This window comes from Falco cherrug, chromosome 14 (genome assembly GCF_023634085.1).
Source record: "Falco cherrug isolate bFalChe1 chromosome 14, bFalChe1.pri, whole genome shotgun sequence".
Taxonomy (NCBI): Eukaryota; Metazoa; Chordata; class Aves; order Falconiformes; family Falconidae; genus Falco; species Falco cherrug.
The window spans coordinates 17,486,110-17,504,473 of record NC_073710.1 but is presented as its reverse complement, the minus strand read 5'-3'; the positions used below and the strand labels follow the sequence as shown (position 1 = coordinate 17,504,473).

At 38.4% G+C, this 18,364-nt stretch overlaps 1 protein-coding gene and 1 long non-coding RNA gene across 5 annotated transcripts in view; one reads left to right on the top strand and one right to left on the bottom strand.

The window, feature by feature from the left end:
• The window catches only part of CDYL2 (chromodomain Y like 2), a 62,038-nt gene that overhangs the window by 29,776 nt on the left and 13,898 nt on the right, over window positions 1–18,364 (bottom strand). The window lies entirely within an intron of this gene.
• The window catches only part of LOC114015436 (uncharacterized), a 95,989-nt gene that overhangs the window by 68,786 nt on the left and 8,839 nt on the right, over window positions 1–18,364 (top strand). For both annotated transcript variants that reach the window (XR_003559353.2, XR_003559354.2), the window contains one exon: window positions 10,609–10,704. This is a non-coding gene — a long non-coding RNA (uncharacterized LOC114015436). The remainder of the gene's footprint in view (window positions 1–10,608; window positions 10,705–18,364) is intronic.

Below are 18,364 nucleotides of genomic sequence, written 5' to 3'. Positions count from 1 at the left end.
GGAAGAGACATAAACACCTGGTCAAGTCTAATCGGGGAACCTGCAATAGCCATAGTGTTAATGAATGTATGATTTTTTTGAGAATCAGGTTGCAAAACGAGATTATTACTGTTACATTCCTCAGCTACCTCTTGTCTGAAAGAGCTAAATATTGCATCTTTTGCTACATCGTCAGTTCCTGATCATTCTCCTCAATCCACACATGGTTTCCCTATGAACATCCCCATATTTCTTCATGTCTTGGAAACTCTCTTGAACAGAGAACTCACTATAACAAATGACAGTATTTCACACCAGAGATCTTACTTGCATTAGTGTGCATCCACTTTGCTACTTCCAACTTACAAATATGTATATTTGTACATGTATATGTATATGAATGCAGTATTTGAGTAAATACACAAAAATTGCGAGTGCACTAATTAAAAAAAAGGAAACGAAAGGCATAAAGGCAGGATTCTTACGCAGAAGTAATGAATTTGATGAACCTATGCCAGAGAATGTCAGTTTAAGGCACATTTCCGCACCAAGGGATAAGGGACTGTATTGGGACTACAAACTGAATGAGAATTAACAGTATCATGCTGTTGTGGAAAATGGACGGTACAACTGAAGAAATCTTTGTGCTGTCTCAGCACTGGCAGCGTCTCAACTAGAAGGAGACGGCGTATGAAAACCCAAGCACAATCAGGGGACGCACATCATGAGTTTAAATTGCATCAAGTGAAATTCAGATCAAGTCATTAAGAAAAATGTTGTAAAGGCAGTAAGAATTAAGCATTGGAATAGGTAATGTGTGGCAGGTATGGAGGGTTTTTAGAACAAACAGGTTTTGTTAGACAAACATCTGTCATCAAAAGTCATTGCTGGAAAATCGGGTTATGATGAGAAAACCTTTTGAAGTCTCTCCCAAGTTTTATTTTCCGATTTTTTTAATGTTTTTATATTTTTAAAATGTGGCTTATAAAGGATAAAGATGCCACCAATGAAAAAAATAAAAATCGTTATCATTAACCAAAAGCACTATTGTTAATTTAGCAAAAATAAATAAGTGGATAGCTAATGTAATAGCTTTCAGGGCTCTTCAAATAAAAATCATCTGATGTGAACAACAGTGGAATCTGTATGGAGAATTTAACCTTGAAGAAGGGCAATCACAGCAGTGTAAGTAATTGTTCTTTTTAGGTCCCCTGTTAGAGCAAACCAATGGATTAATTCTGTCTGCTCACTGGCTGGAACTGTACATTCATAGAAATCTTGGTGGGTTCCCCAAAGGAGTCTAAATGTAATTAGCAACTAAACATTATACTTCTATCTCAATTCATTTATGTGGGAACTGTGCTAAGATATCTGTGTCTAAGTCATAGTGGACAGCTTTACTCCATCTCCAGGGCACTCGACTGCAGCATCCCAAACAGCTCGTTCCTGTGCTTTGTCTTATCAAATATCTGCATAGAACCACCAGAGAAGCAAAACAAGGCATCCTCTTTACTCTGAATTTAGCACAGTCCCCTTCAGGATTGCTCAGCATGGCAAAACAATTAGCTGCAGCTCAGTCCAGGCAAGTCTGAAATCGTTTGTCTAAAAAGAGGGAAAAGTCCTCACAAAAAAAACCAAAAACAAACAACCGACCAGCTTTTTTTTTTTTTTTTTTTTTTTTTTTTTTGGTCTTCATTTGGGGTGTGTGGCTTTCAAATGTCAAACTAATAGACTTATGATTTTGTTGACTTTATAGAGAGCAGCTATCCAAATTATCTCTGGCTTTAAAATACTTCTCATCCTCCCGTCTGGGGCTAGCCAGAAAGACTGTACATTTGAACCATGGAACTCTGTAGAGGTGTGTGGATTGTTGGTGGATTTGTTGCTTTAATTACTGCAGCTTACTCTACCAAGGAGCAAAACATACGTATATATATACACACACACACATATATATGTATGTGTCCTGAGGAAAAAAAGAAATTGCTGCTAAATTCAGTAGACCACAGCTATCATTACTGTAGAGAATTTGGTTTAGTGCTATTCCGTCTGTAGTAGCTAAACAATACATGCCTTCCCCTCCCGTTTTCATTCAGGAATTTGGACTTGGAACACAGACTGTGTCAGGCTGATGCTACCTTGGAGTAATTTGTCTTCCTTTTGAGGGATTACACCAGTTGCATTCCTCCACCTGCTCAGTGAAGGAAGAACCTGAGGAAGGACAAATACTTTGCCATTCTCAGAACCATGTACAAAAACCATCTCTTCAACCTCAGCTTTTGTCACTCATGCACATATCTTTAAATTTAACTATACTGATTTCTCATTTTCGCATTGTTGTTCTACTACATGCAGGAAAAGTGAAGGGAAGAGGTTTTGTGGAGAGCGTTTTTTTAATATGGAAAACATTCAAATATTTTGGTGATGAGGCATTACGCATTTCAATTAAGAGGATAAAAACATGAGTGGTCTTTATTCCCGGGAAACAAAATACTGGCAATGGAGAATGTGATTAACCAGTTCAACACATCATGAAGGGAGAATAAAAGTATTTATGAAATTGGGTCAAATTTCATAAATGGTTTTAGAAAAAACGTTCAGAAAGGAAATATATTTAGGAGAGACTAAGCTTTTCATTACAAGATTTTCAGAACAAAACTGTCAATGTTTCACTTCTAATTTATGTAGCAAAACTAAAATGAAGAGGGACTAAATAAGCTGAAGACAATGTTTTGTTTCTGGTCAACCCTCTTTTCAATTTATTGTTTTGCTGGGGAGAAAATGAAAAAAATGTGGCTTGATCCAAAATTAGTTGTTTTCCTTGAGTATTTTGGTTCAGCCATCATACCCACTGTCTTGACTAATGATGCATAAAAAGTCTGAGTAGATATTTGCCTCATCCTCATTACTGCCTCATTGTTCATTACTGAATGCATTTGAGGGTAGCATCGAATGTACTTGACCTCTCAACATGGTCCCTTTTCTTTCTCGGGGCTTTAAGTTCTTCACTGATACTTATTCCCCGCAAAGTGCCACTGTGCTCCTTCACCACATACAGTGAAGTGCTTCAGTGTAGGCATAAATATCAGGGTTTTACCCACACCTGGTACTTTCTGTCCCAGTCTCCTTCTATTCACAGTCCACAGTAATAACAAACATCACTACTTTGTTTTTTTAATGATGAATATTTGTTTTAACGGGTAGTATATAAAGTAATAATATTTCGCATTTACTTAAGGTTACACAGATTCATATGAGCTTTCTTAATGAGAAATATTTCTGTGACAGCTAGTGATTAATAGAAATAATACTTTCATTCCTTCCCTAGAATAAGCAAAACACAGTCCTGAGAATATGCAGAAAAATATCTATGGTTTCAATGTCTGATTTTCCATTTGTCCCCTCAGTTCTGCCTTTAACAAGAACCGAATGACATCTTCCAAAAGTGACCTTAGTAGATGCAGTTTGCCACATCCTTGAATTCACTATATTTGGTTTGGAAAACTAAGTAATTAAATTTATTAAAAGTGAAATGACTGCAAACAAAGTTTGCAGGTGTATCAACAGTTAAGAGAGTGTTAGGATTGACATACACCATTACTTGCCTTTTTTCTACATTCTTTCTATATGCCCCTCTTGTCTAATTTCGGATGAGTTGAGGTGCTGATATATCACCATATAAATGTGTTTAAAGAGAACCGATAGAATGAGACCATGGCATCTGTGCAAATGCACTTGCAACAAACACAGTTTTTATCTTCCAACTAGCCTTAAACCTAGCTCTATACACAGCTGCACAAACTAGGATGAAAATCATAATAAAAGCCTATTTTTTAAAAAAGAAAAATAATTGTATTCTGAACAATGTGAAATAAAAAAAAATAATAATCAATTACAGTACAAATATGTAGAGCTTAATAAACTTAGTGTTGTGCTTATATATGCAGGTACAATACACATCTTCCTTCACAGAAGATTCAGGGTCAAAATCACTCATTTAACAGTGCAGTGTTACCGTCCACTTATAAAAAAACCCTACAAAACCCACCAAAACACCAAACAACCGTCCACCTAGGCTAAGTTAAAAGAGGGTAATTCCTATTGAATTTTTTCTACAGGTATAACTGTAAAGTCAGAACAGCGTATCTTACAGTTCACAGTTCTAAAGAGCATAAATAAAAATCCTTACGTTCCTAGAAGACAGCTTCCAGGAGATCAGTTAACCTCCAGAAAGGTTTGGAGGACTGCCTGTCTACTTAGTGATTTCCAAAATAAGTACATGTCATCTCCTCTTCTTGCCATGTGCACCTATGTAAACAATTTAAACTGTAATCTGTGATGCTCAGATGGTCTCTGTTAGTGTACTGTACAGGGCAGCAGACTGATTTCATGACATACACTAGAAAAACTGCTTTTCATTACTATAAATTACAGGACTTGCACTGGTTTATGTGTTTTTTTCATTGGAGGCCTTTGTCCCATGTTGTGCCTCAGGGTGTTGGAAGGGTATTTGAAGGAAGTGCCAAGGAAAGAAAGGCAGTAAGATTTCTGAGAGAGATAAAGGCCATCTGATTCAACATGTCTGTCTTCTAAAAATTCATGACTGCCCTAACTTCCTCCTTTTTGTTACCTCTGCTTAGAAATAATGTGTCTCATTAGTTGCAACACTCTTGCTTGCTTGCATTTGTAAGTTATTTGTGTTCCTCTTCTATTTGTATTTAAATTCTCAAAATCTGGTAATTGGAGCATTTGTTCCAGATGTACAAAAAATATGGCACTGTATCTTGTGAAGCAGTCAGTATTCACATTAGAAAAATAATACTGGAATGGATGCTGGGTCTCTCTTCAGAATCTGACCCACAGTTTAAAACGTAGGGCCAATCAATGTGCCAGCTAGTGACACCCACCCCCTCCCAGCAGCAAATTTGTGTAGTTACCTGGAAGGTCAAAATGAAAGTGAAAGGGCTAGATAGTAATAAAAATGAAAGAGAAGACATTCCTCATCTGAACTATTCACAGGGAAAACATCAAATGACATCTTCGCAGGAATTTCAGTGAACACCCCATTAATGTCAAGAAGACACTGCTTTTTATTCAGTTCCTTTTTTCTCTTCTTAAGCATATAGATTTTTAATTTTCTACAACCTTCTTAGAATCAAAAGAGGTCTTAAACTTGCTAGGGAAATCCCCAAAGTTCCGCATTTTCACTGGAAAAAGCTCATCAAGCCTTATATTACGCATGGTTGCAAACCACCGCATTAGGTGTACGTCCTCCAACACATACATACGAAGACTTACAACAGAACAACTGCGAAGACTTACAACAGAACAACTGCGTGCTGTAAAAGCTCCTGCTGCTCACTGTACGTAAGGCTGGATCTTTGATCTTCCGCTCCTGATAGGCAGCAACGCTGTAGAGGCTTCCAGCTACATGACTCCATGGTCCAGGTTTATGTAGAAACCCAGAAACCACTGCAAGTTAGTTGTATGTTACAGTAGTGACGTGGCAATTAGAAACTACTGCTAAAAGTGGTGTTTTCACATTCCTGAGACTTCTCCGGACGCAGCATTTTGCCTGCATGAGTACACACTGCTAGTTACCTTCTCTGGCATTCAGGTGTTTTAAAGAAACTGAAAGATTCAGTTGAGGCGCTTAGGCAAGCAACGTGATTTCCTCTTTGTGTAAGGAGTCTTCTGGAAGAAGGAGCTTGCCTTTATTAGCAGTCCAGATCAAATGAAGCCCTAGCTGAAAGCTTGCAGAAAAAGAGCCAGCCGCAGCTTCCGTGTAGACTCATCTCTAATGACCTCACATCATTTTTCTTGGAAGTCCCGCCTTTCTCTGAAATTCAGTCTCATTGAACCTGGAATTCTGGTCTGGTCTCTGTTGTTCCTTACTAGCTGAAAACTGCCCTGATGCCACATCAACTGCCTGGTTCCACACGAGGGCTGTGTTTTCCCCTTGATGTCATCTGTCCCTGTTGCTGATTCTACTAACAGAACCTGGTTTTGTGCCCTTCTCCCATTTTGTTTACAGCAGCTTTCACCTGGTCAGGACTCTGTTAAAGCCATTTCCCTCTCTTGCTATAGATTTAAAGATGTAATCTAAATAACTAACTTTTATTAGGATATTTAAGTGTATGTATGTAAATAATACCTGTGGTGGAAGCGCCTCAATCATTGTGGGTTTTGGAGCAAACTGGAATAATAATACTAGTAGACACAAGAATCTTGCACTGGAAGAAGGGCATTTTTGTATAGACTGATACTGTCCCTTGGGAAAGGGCTGGAAAAGGAAAATTGACAAGATGACATAGGGGGAAGGGACTTCTTGGTCAACATGTATAGTCCCCGTCATTGTAGGCAATTACATCATATAAACACTTTCATATTGGCTATGTTCATAATACAGAACATATTTCTTCCCCAGGCTCATTGCTGATAGGTTGCATAGCAAACAGCTGTTCATTCTTCAATGTAACCATTTTGTAAAAAATATTTTAGGTTTTCATTTGGAAAGCAAGGCAGTTTTCAAAGGTGCAAGAAATCCGCACTAAAAAAGGCATTCTTTAGCAGTGGGTTAAAGTAATCTTGACAATGTTCTTTATACAGAGGAAGCACAGGATTTTTCCCTTTGCAGTCCACGTGTGCACCCCTGTCATCAAAAGAGCTGGGAATGCAATGTGGGAGCCATCTCTTTAGGGCTGTTCCTCCGTACATGGTTTAACCCTTTCACTTACAAACATTAATCAACACGTACAACTTATGTGGAAATCCAAAGAACACGGGGTGGGGTCTATTGATTTTAAAGCATAATGATGCATTTCATTTATCAAATCTGTGGTTTCTTTTGTAAAATAAACCAGTTCGTTATTATATTTCCATGCTGATATTCCGTAAGGAAAGGAAAGCAAGAAGCAGGGCATACCAAATTCTTGGTGTCCTTTATGTTAAAAAGTGGTCAGGTCTCCACACACCCTCTACAAACTTGCTAGTGCCACTTATTTCAGAATGAATCTGTTAGAATGCTCTCTCAAACATTCGAATTTGATGATGAATGCTTACTTTTATTTCAGTACTAAAGTACAGCTGGTAGATTTTACTATACTGCTAGATTTGTTTTGCACATTATAATGCACAGTTTAAATTTAGAAACAACAGAAATTTTCTTGGTTTGTCGACCAAGAAAGTAAAAAATAAATGCTATTCCTATTTACTATCATAAGCGAAATTTAAAAACACAGTTAGTGTATGCTGCTAATCTAAGAGAATTGACACATGCATGAAGTTTGCTGTAAGCAGAACTGTACTTGTACAGTCTGTCTCTGTGACAAGCACAGAAGACTAAAAGATGAACGAGAAATCTAAATTCAAGGAGACAAAATATTTTGCTGAGCTCTACAAAGAGCTGGCTGTTTTGGACACATGTATGGCTCTCAGCTTTCTAATACCATGGACTTCTTCCTCACGTGTTTCTCGGCTCAGTTCAATGGGATTCTCCAGTTTGAATCTGAATTTTATACTGTCTGAATTTTATACTGTCTGAAAGAATGTGTAGGGGAAACATGTATGTTTATCAGAAAAGCAAAGTTCAGCACAACCTGTTAAGGACCTGATTCTGCCTATGCTTCCTTCACAGTACTGCAATTCAGCAGTTATTCCCCCTTTACTTAGATGCAAGTAAAATCAAAGTGGGAGTCCCCGGGACTTAAACCGTGAGGTTTTTTACTTTTATTTTAAAAGCAGTTTATAGGAATGGGAGCAGGACTTGAAGAGGCTTCTAAGCAAACCAGTGTTTATGGGAACATATCACAGTTCTTTTAGTAAAACTGCCCTGGAATTTGTTAAAAATACTCATGTTTCCAAACAGATGTGAAATGTGTAAGCAGTAGTGAATAAATAAAAATATGACTATCACTAAAGGTGATTTTCACCAACATTAAAGCAAGTCCAGAAATGTGGGAAGCAATTACTAATTTACATAAAAGCTGCACCTGAAATCATTAGGAAAAAACCTGCTGTTTTCTTTTACGTTCATTTACAGTTTGTTCCTGTTTACCTTGTTCAGTTCTAGCTTATTTTGTGTTCTGTTGTACACTGCCCTCAGTCTTTTTCTCCACCATATGGGCCTCATTCAGATTCAACTTAAGGCCAGGACTTCAGTGCAACACTTTTACATCCATCCCAAAGCTTAGCCAGAAGTGAAGATTCCACATTAAAAAAATACAAAGGTTCAGCTATAATACAGTATAAATAAATATTTGAATTACTCTGCTGAACTACCACTCAGTGACTCATTGCTTTACAAATGCTACTGGTACAACTGTCATAAAATAAACCACATGTTCTTGTGTGGTAGGTAGAAAAATATTTGCTTAACCCTTTTACAGCAAAGTGGTAAACTTGAACAGAAAGAGTGCAAGCCTAGGTTTTGGGGAGCTGTTCGTCACTTGGTGGTTTCCCTGGGTGCTGAGGACTTAGGATTGCTATGTAAGCACGAGCTTTCAGCTGTTCAGAGAGGCTTTACCAACTTAGCGTGACAACTGAGAACTGTCCGAGGGCAGCTCGCTGGCTTTGCAAAGCTTACAGGCCAGGGAGATCCAGGCGGATACAGCCCACTCAGAGGGCTAACAAGGCGCTAATGGTCAGCCTAAGTGGCCATTGTACAACAGCTCTCCTTAACAAAGTCTTTGCACTCAGTTTTACAGGGGTCTTTGCAAGAGGACAATGTAATGGCTTTGCAGGTATTTTCAAGGAGCCTGCCCTGGATTGAAACGATAGCTTGATAAAAGTAAGGCTCTGTATTAGAAAACAGGACAAATGGACAATTACAGCATGTATTAGGTAGTTACTCCAAGATAAGGGATGTGGAATAGCAATTTTTGGGTATGGTATGTGAAGAATCTCCGGTGAAAGTTATGTGTTTTCTAGCTACTGTAACACAGGGAGATGCAAGTATTTTTGAAATGATCAATACACATTTGACAGAGCAGCAAGTCAGAAAGAATTCCCAGCTTACACGCTCCGAACGTGAAGAAGGATGGTAATCTCTCCCGCACCACTGAGAGGAGGGAGAAGAAAATGAACTCGCTGTGTTACATTAATGCCTGGACAGGGATAAGGAAATGTCAGAAGGATAAATCCTATATCCATTTCATGCTTTCTATCCAAACTAGAATAGGAAGCAATTGGTTTGGAGCATCCATATAGCAAAGGTAGTAACAGTCAAATTTGTGAATAATACCACGCAGGGATAGGTTTTAGAAGGAAAGGGCTAAAAATAGGTAACTTTTTACAATATAGAAGGTTGAGGGGTGATCCTTTAAGTGAAAAGCTGAAGTAGCAGTTTGTAAAGTAGTGGGATAATAAGAGAAGTCATGAAACACAAAGGTTTCTTTCAGAATTCAGTAGAATTCTTCATTTTCTTGGTTACACAAATGAAGCTAATGTGATGGCAGAATATGGGAACGAGCCAAAAAGAAAGGTAGAGCAGAAAAAAAGAATAAAGAAACATGCTTTAGGCAACTATAATGGCATGATAGGAGCACAGAATTTTATAAGGAAGTATCCAGGATACCAGTGCAACATCACAGAAAAATGGCACATGAAATTTCAAAAATTATCTGTGAAGGAATAATTGTCCAAAAGGAAGAATAATACATCAATATCCCCTCAAAAATAGCATTCAGATGAGCAGGGTCAGTAGCCCAGATTCTGGCCTCAGTTACTGCATTGGTTTCCACTGCAGATTTGTGTTTGAGATCCAAATTCTGTCCAGTATGAAACCAATTTACTACTGGTGCCTGGAAGGAACAAACTCTCTTAAAGACAGTAGTAAAGGCAGTTAAGCAAGCTGTAAGCCTTCATTAGGCGGATGCATTTCAAATCAGGTATCTGAGAGCTGCAGCCAGTTAGAAATCTGCATTTAAAAAGTGGGGACAGTGCTCTAAACCGTAGATGCAAAGGCATAAGAGCATATTCATTGATTTAACATAAGACTGTGTTTTGCAGCAATTAGATGGACTGTGTGTGAGGAGGATGTTTGCTTACAGTGTGGATGAAAGGCACTAACACATTTGTGCTTGTATAAATGGCTGCAGTGAGTCAGACTGACTACACCACACTGCCGGCAGGCTCCAGGCGCACGCTACCATGAAACTCCTCTGGCAATGGCAGAGTCCCCTGGGAGCTGCTAGCAGAACAGCATGCTGCGGAGGGGACAACCACAGGTTGCCCTTCTGCTGTCCTTAGGCTCTAAGTCCTCTTGAAAGCTGACTTTGGCAACAGATGGTCACCATTCCTTGACCTCAGTAAGTCCTGTTTCAGCTTGGTAATGCACACAAGCTAAGGAAGTGTTAAATGTTGAATCCATAGTTCTTTTAGATCGCTCTTATTCCTGATGATAGGCTTTCAGCCAAGTGTTGGCGGTACTTCCAGTTGTAGGGGTTGCTATCGACTGGAATCCATTACTCCTTTCAGGGGGGTCCCAAGGAACACACTGGGGTTTCTCTGGTGGACAGGTACAGATCTTGCCATCCTGCTAAAAATGCCTGCCAGATCACTCCAAGGGTTACCGTGGAAGCATGTGCCGCATCTCCATGCTGATGGCTATCTTCTTTTTCTGTTGGATAGGTGATGCAGATGCATCAAGCATCAGACCGAGACTGGAACTCTGATGAAGCTGAGGAACCATTTAGAAATGTCTGTACTCGAAGCAGTATTGAATATGTAAGTAGTGAATATATTACTGAGGAAATTTTCCATGTATTTGTTAGTCAGATTCCTAACTTGGCGGTTGTGTTAATACCTCAGCTGCTCCTGGATGCATTTACAGCAATGATGTGGCAGAGGGCTTTGATCCATGTGCCTCTGTAGGATGAGGCACTATATTTTAATAAATGTAGGATTTCTGAGATTTATTCCCCACATTTGTCTTACTGGGACTAGGGTAGTGTACCTTCCCTGCATGGCACTATGCCAGTCACAAACTGAAGCTGTGGAAGGCTGCAGCTGTCTGCTTGTTATTAATTGAGGGTTAGTGCAGAGACCAACACACATTGGTGCTCCAGCACCCATGCTGCTTTCCAGATACTTTACGAATGGAACCTTAAATTCACACTTTACGATAAGAAACCTCTGAGTCACATTTAATACTAAGATCCCACTGGCAAATGGTTTATGAAATTACAAACAGGAGTTTTAACAAATAGCTAATAAGTTGATAGAGACCTTTATCAATCTCTCACCTAATTACTCTTCTGGTTCTAAGGAATCCATAATAATCTTCTGATGTCCTCACTATCATCCCTAGCACAAACTATACATGTAGTCAAATGCTGGAACAAGTGTCCAGAGAGGCTGTGGAATATCTACCCTTGGAGACACTCAGAACCTTACTTAACAAAACCCTGACTAACCTAATTAAGTTGGTGCTGCTTTAAGCCAGGGGTTGGATCAGGTGATCTCCAAAAGTCCCTTCCAATCACCATTATTCTATGATTCTACGATGCGTAACTTGTGCCTAAAATATTTACTAAAAAATCTTTATTAATTCTTTCCCACTTGCAAAAGCAGCTCCATTTGGAAAACCGAGCTCTATGCAATCTGTGGAAGTGGGTGTATGAACTGACTGAATTAAGCTGAGCTTAGATTTGCCAGGCAGCTGGAAGGGAGCTTCCCACAAGCAGTACTGAATTTCCTTCTTTCCTTGTCCCGATACCGTCAGGGTTTCTTGACTTTCAGGTCATAGGGCAAGAGCAATCTACTCTCTGAGATGTACAAGGGAGAGAGGGGTTGGATGACCAAGGTCAGCCAATCACAAGGTTAAAAAGATTGTCTTAGTCATCAAATGGACGTTTTTTGATATGAGATACATTGTGAAGTGATTATTCAGCGTATTTTCAGTGCTTCTATGAACATTCAGTATTTATGGTATAAGCAGAGCAAGGCATGTGACAAGTTGGGGTATGAACCATTATATGAACTGGTACGAACCAGCTGGTGTATGCTCCATGATAGCAGCTATGGAGTTGTTCTTCATCCAATATGAAGGAATTAAAGACAGGGATAAGATGGCTAACTCAGCATACATTTACCACAAAGATAAGAGGAAACATGCTAATAAAAATGTACTTGTAGTTCTTGTACCTATCCTGGAGGTTTGTGCTAAAAGAGTAACAGAATGGTCCACAGGACAGGATGCTTAGATGGGGCTTCAAAGTCTGAGTTTCTGTTTCTAGTTCTCACCACCTCAGCTGTTCTCTTCATTTTTATGTGCCTTATCTGAAAAGAACACCCTGTCTGTAAAGTGATTTCAGACCTGGTGTTGAAGATGGGAAAGGTGCATTGAAATAATTTTTATGTACAGCAGTCTCCAAAATGAAAATTTTGATGAAGCAAATGTGTTTTGAAGCCAAGTGAGCAATATAAAAATAGGAAAAAACTGCAAGACTAACTTGTGCTGTATATCTGCATTTAGTATTTGCGCTAGCTGCTGCTTGTATTTAGCAGTTCTGTAGCAGATTCTGCAGTATAATGTCCCGACAAGACAGAGAGGTTCCTAGCATGCTAGGGAGGGGTAAGAGACTCCTAAGCTGAATACACATTTCCTTGTGCTGGGAAAAAGTATCCACCTGGATTAGGTGGCTCTGGAATTACATAATCATTTTCTGATCACACTTCCACCTTTCTTTTTCCCCAAAGAGCAGCTGTGTACAAAGGCATACATAGAAAAAAATAACATAGAAATAAATAGTAATACACATGATGGAGGAGTGTTATAGTCTTACTACTTCAACAGAAATACTCATAAATATTACTTTTATTGTGCTTGCCAGCTGTAGCCTAATGAAGGAACATAAACCTCATCCTTTTGGACTATTTTTAGGGATATTAACTTTTTAGGGATTAATAGGGTATCTAGAATGCAACTGAACTTGCCTTCTAGATAATAATAATAAGGAACTATTTTATGTCTTGATGCTTTGAAGGTTTCAAGAAGATATTCACGTGGTTAAAGGTTTTACTTTAATTCTAAAAAACCAAGAAACTTCAGGCGGTCATGAAAGAAGGATTTAAAAAACCTGACAATTTGCCTTTAAATAATCAGAGAATTTCCCTAGAGAGTATGTACTTCTCCAATTACTACTCTGAAATGTTATTTTCATAGTTACAAAGCACCATGCAAATCTATCCTACTAAATGGATACTAATGATCATTACTATTATTTAACAGTGTAACAGGTAGAGTTTGGAGCAGCGAGCACTTTCCTTTAATATGTAGTGTGCCATAATGTTTTACTTGTTCTTACAATTAAATGGTCAGAATATGTTAATACCAAAATCTAGTATAGAGTGTGTGTCAGGTAAGGGCTAATGACTGCTTAGTGCACCCGAAAGACAAATATGTTAGTTTTGCAGTAGAGAAATTCAACGTCATTCTGGGAAAGACCTTGCCCTTCGCTGCTGAACGCCACATGCGGTATTCAGAATAGGCACCGTGCAGTACAGGGCAAATACAACACATGCAGTACTGTATGCTACAGTATCTTTACAATTTGTGCCTTGTTGATTCCTTTAATGCACACAATTTCAAACAGTGCAGATTTTAAGAGGCAAGTTCACACCTGTGAATTACTTCTAAAGGAAATCAAGTATTTTACAACACATGCAAGGATATATGCTAGTTAGATGACAGCCACTGGGGGAAAATGAATGGATCGTTCTTCAGTTTCTCTCTAAATGGCAAGTCTTCTGAAGATGACGGTAAGGGAGAACAAAGTACATGAACCACCTGTACATCTCCTACTTGTTGGAAATTCTCCTTACTCAGATGAGCACTCTGAGGTGTTTAGTAAATTCCTCTGATGGCCATATAATATCAAGTATGTTTTATTCAAGATAATGAAAACGTCTGAAATTTTCCACTTTCAGTTGTTTGATGATGTACTTTCTTATTTTTTAAACACTTCATAATACTATACGTATTAGCAATGGAGAGCCCTGTCCAAGTTAATAAATAAGCTACTTCAGCATTGCGTAAGGAACATAATTGCATTTTTTCTTCAACATAAAAAGCTATTTGGCTTCAGGTTTTTTATGGTAGACATTTAGAGAGCAAAGACATTTTTTAGGCTTTCTTCTACCCTAGAGTTAGTATTTTAGGATCTAGGTTCTTTCCCCTGTCTAATGCCTGTCTAGTTACAGGACCCATAAGTCAGGAACATGAGATCTAGTTAGGTAAGTAACTGTGGGCTTTGTTCAATGAATGGCATCCAATGATAATCTAAATACACTGCCTGTACAGTGAGAAAATTTATAATTCTAAAGAATTAGAGTCTGAAATAATTTATTTGTAACAGTAAAAAGTACTGAAAAGTACTACTACATGAGTGATACGCACTCACACACTAGAACTCATTCTCGAACAGTTCATCCCCATGCCTTTCTCAAAACTATAGATTTTTAACCACTGTTTAAAATAAAAAGCTAGTAAGATCCTGTTCATCAGATGTTCTAATAATAATGGTGAAAGAGACTGCATGTTTGAGCTTGAGCTTTCTAGCATTTTAGGTGTTTATTGCATAGTATAGTCTAAAAATGAAAAATACAAAACTAGTAAACTAAAAGTGACCTTCTAGGGTGAATGACATAGGATACGACAAAATTTCTTTCAGTGTCACCCATTTGACAAATAATTGTTCTGTGGCTCTAAAACTTTTTAGTGTCTTGATAACATTTTGAAAAAAAATTAGAATAAAACTAGAATACAGATCTAGAGTAAGTTTTATTACTATGGCACCCGAAGAAGTACCAGCGCCACTTCCATTTATGAGGAACGTATGTTCCTTTCCAGTATCGTGGCCCAGGCTTGTTTGTCTTTCTTGACATTACTTACAGGCTCAGATTCGCAGATTGGAAGGCCAGAATGGACAATTATATCCATCTAGCATGTCTTGGGTTACACAGGCATGTTTCTCATTCAGCAGTTCCACACCAGGCCCCAAATTCCGATTTAGTTAAACCACACCTATTAGAAGATCATTGCATCTTAATTTGAAGTGATTCACAGAAAGTGCACCATTGCTGTTAGTGAGTCTTTCTCAGTGCTATAAATAGCACTGTGCTATAACCTTAATGTTAAAAAGTGCATCTCGTTTCTACTTTATGAAGGGTAAACTTCCAGCCACTGGTGCCTTTTATATCTGTTTGCAGGATTTAAGGTTTGGAAAATGAAATTAGCTAAGTAGATTGCAGCTTACTGAACAGATGGTCTCCATATTTAAGTTTTGTAAAATTTGGGTGCTAATGTGATGGCTGTGTCTAAAATTTGTAGCTGCTACAGAAGCCATATTCTAAAACTTCATCCTAAGTGTTAGGGTTCATCACTTGTGTTTGAAAGTTTGAATTCACGTTTTTTCATATCATTTTCAGGGAGAACGTTTTTATGAAGTGCAGAACTATAACAACCGCATTCACCAGACGAATGTAAGTCACTTATTTTCTTTGGTTTATTGCTTAGAAAAATAATGCATCTTTTAAAGGTGGCACAATTTTGACTAGAGCAGAACGAAAAACTAGATGTAAGGAAGTTGTGCAGTGTTCAGTTCTGTGCCTCAGTTTTATTCCTGCTATGCAAAAAGTTTACTACTTATTGTCTTAAATCTGTACCCCTGTGTTCAGTCATATGGACAAAAAGAACAGTCTTTCCTTGTGCTATACTGGATCACTGCATACAACTATATAATTACCCACATCTGTCTCCAAACTGCTTTACATCCGCATAAATCTGTGCCCTTTCTGAAACAGGACAACAACATCCTCTATTGTTTGTGAAAAATTCAAGTGCTAAGTATTTATTTGAATTTATTTAGAGTAATAATACTGTACAAGTACAAAACTTTAAAAAGAAGTCATATATGGAAGTTACACATGCTGTAAAAAAATAATATTCTACCTTTAAAAAAATAAATTTTTCAGCATTTGCGTTTTTTTAAACCACATGCTATGAATTCAAAAATACTAATAAAGCAAATTAAAACAGAACATTCAGGAATGTTCTGAAAGCAGACATATAAAGTGCTAACCAAATGTAAAGGAAGAGTTTAAATACTTTGAGTTTACTGGTTTGTATATGTTTTTACCATAATAAAGTACATTCAAGTCTTTCTCTCCAAAGGATCGGTATCTTTTGGATGCATGTGCCCAAAACCAAGAAAGGAGTTAACTTTGCTGACCTGAGAAACCATTCACTAGGCACAAGTGATTCAGCATAAACTGCCTTGTGGGAAATGAAGAAGTAACTGTATTTTCTTCTCAACCTCAAACTTACTAAATAATTTGTTGAGACTGTTGGGGTATGTAAAAGAACTGCTGTCACTTTAGAGCAGACAGTGAACCCAAAATTACATGATTTTCTCAAATGAAATTCATGACTAGTGAATCAATTCCTACTAAAATAACGCAGTTCTGCATTTCAGAGATCAGGGAACTCCGTGGGGTAAATTCAGTCAGCAGTTTGCATTAGTGGTACATGAGCTCAGTGGTCCAGGGCAGCTGAGTAGGAGTGAGATTTTCATTCACTGATTTAAGTACATAAGCTACACTTCCCTGTCCTTGTAATACTTTTGTAGCCTACATGAAAGTTGTACATATTGTGGTTAATTTTGAAGCAAAGCTTTCCGTGGACTCAGCTGTGGACAACCTGTCTTACTCTCCAGGCAGCCGGGTACCAGAGAGCCGGAGATGGGCGGTGGGGCTGCAGGGCTGCCAAAGGACTTTCCAAAGACAAAGCCAGCAACATCCTGCAAATTCCACTAGCAGCACGAGGGGGTGGGATGGGAAGAGCATGGAGCAGGGCTGAGCACACAGAAGTGCCTTAGCGCCTTCGAGTGGAACAAGCAGTTTGGGATTAGGAATGATCTTGAAATCACTGTACATATTGCTTACATTCTGTGTCCCTGCTGGTAGCGTGACTGCCTTATCTGTATGTCGCATGGGAGATTTACTACTTTCTTGAGCTACACACACACAAAAATGAGCAGCATAGATCTATCATAAGGAAAGGTACAGCAACCCTGTCATGTTCTAGGATGCCTTCATTTTCCTGAAAGAGCCACAGCCTTCTGCACTATGAGCATTCCAGCAAGTTGTGAATATTTTCACTTAAGGGCCAGACCCTCAGGTATCCTTTGGTTTTAAATATCTGAAAACCTTTTCAAAAGGCTTCATAAAAAAGGAAGGGAAAGATAGTTTTACCGAATAGTAGGATAGCATTAATATTTTTAATATACCTAAACTATGTTCCTGCAAGTGAAAGCAGAACCTAGCACATCAGACATTACCCTAACCATCTGAGTCAAAAGCTATAGATTTTGTCTTAACAGAAGTCACAAAGCATTACACCACTGGTAGATTCTGATACATTATTTAAGCAGTGCTATATCATAGCTATGCACAACCAAACCTCCAGGACTGTAACGAGCAAGGTCAACTTGGTTAGTTGAAGTTCTGTTTTTAAAATGACTTTTATAAAAATATTTAGCCCTAGGGCTTTTAATTTTCTTGGTATATCTACCATATTTATCAGCTTTCGGAACTTAAGCGCACTGGAATAATTTTATAGAAGTACTTTTACAGTTTAAGGATTCCAAAATAGACTGTCCAAGAATATATAATTTACGATATATGCCCATTAATAAAACTGCACTGTAGCCAGATAATAGGTGTGATAGTATTTTTAAAATTATGCCAGTTCATCGCTCTGAGTAATTTTTAGGTTTCTATGGTGAATGTTTTTTCTGCAGAGAAGGCCTGAGAGTTTGCTGGCTGACTGAGTCTTTCCTCCAGTGCATTTTCAGTCCTAACCACTATGGGACATAGGTGTTAGAAATAGTTTCCAGAAGCAACCTTTAACTTTAGGAGGACAGGGTGAGAACACTGCTTATTGTCAGACTGAATCCGTTACAGACATCCATTTCTTTTGATGACAGTGATTATATGACGTGGCTGATGAGGAGTTGATAGCCACGACTGTAGAATTAATAACTTGGGAGATCTCCTTCCACCCTGCTTTGCTAGAAATGAGATAAATGGTGCTGCACTGAATTTTGCCCTTTGAAGGTCAGTGTCCCTTCTGCACATGAAACGAATCTTTGCCATTCGTGGTTTACAAGAACAATATTAACATTCATGAATGTTTCAGCTTTAATCATGTGATGAGTCTGGTTGACAAAAATGCCAACTCCTTAGCTTCCGTGAGTTCTTATTTCACCAAGCAAATCCGTTTTTTTCTGTATGAGTATGGACCTCCCAGACTTCTGTGCACAGCTGCAAACATGGTGACCCAGGGCAGTGGGAGCCATTTGCGGCACCATGTCATTTAACCTCT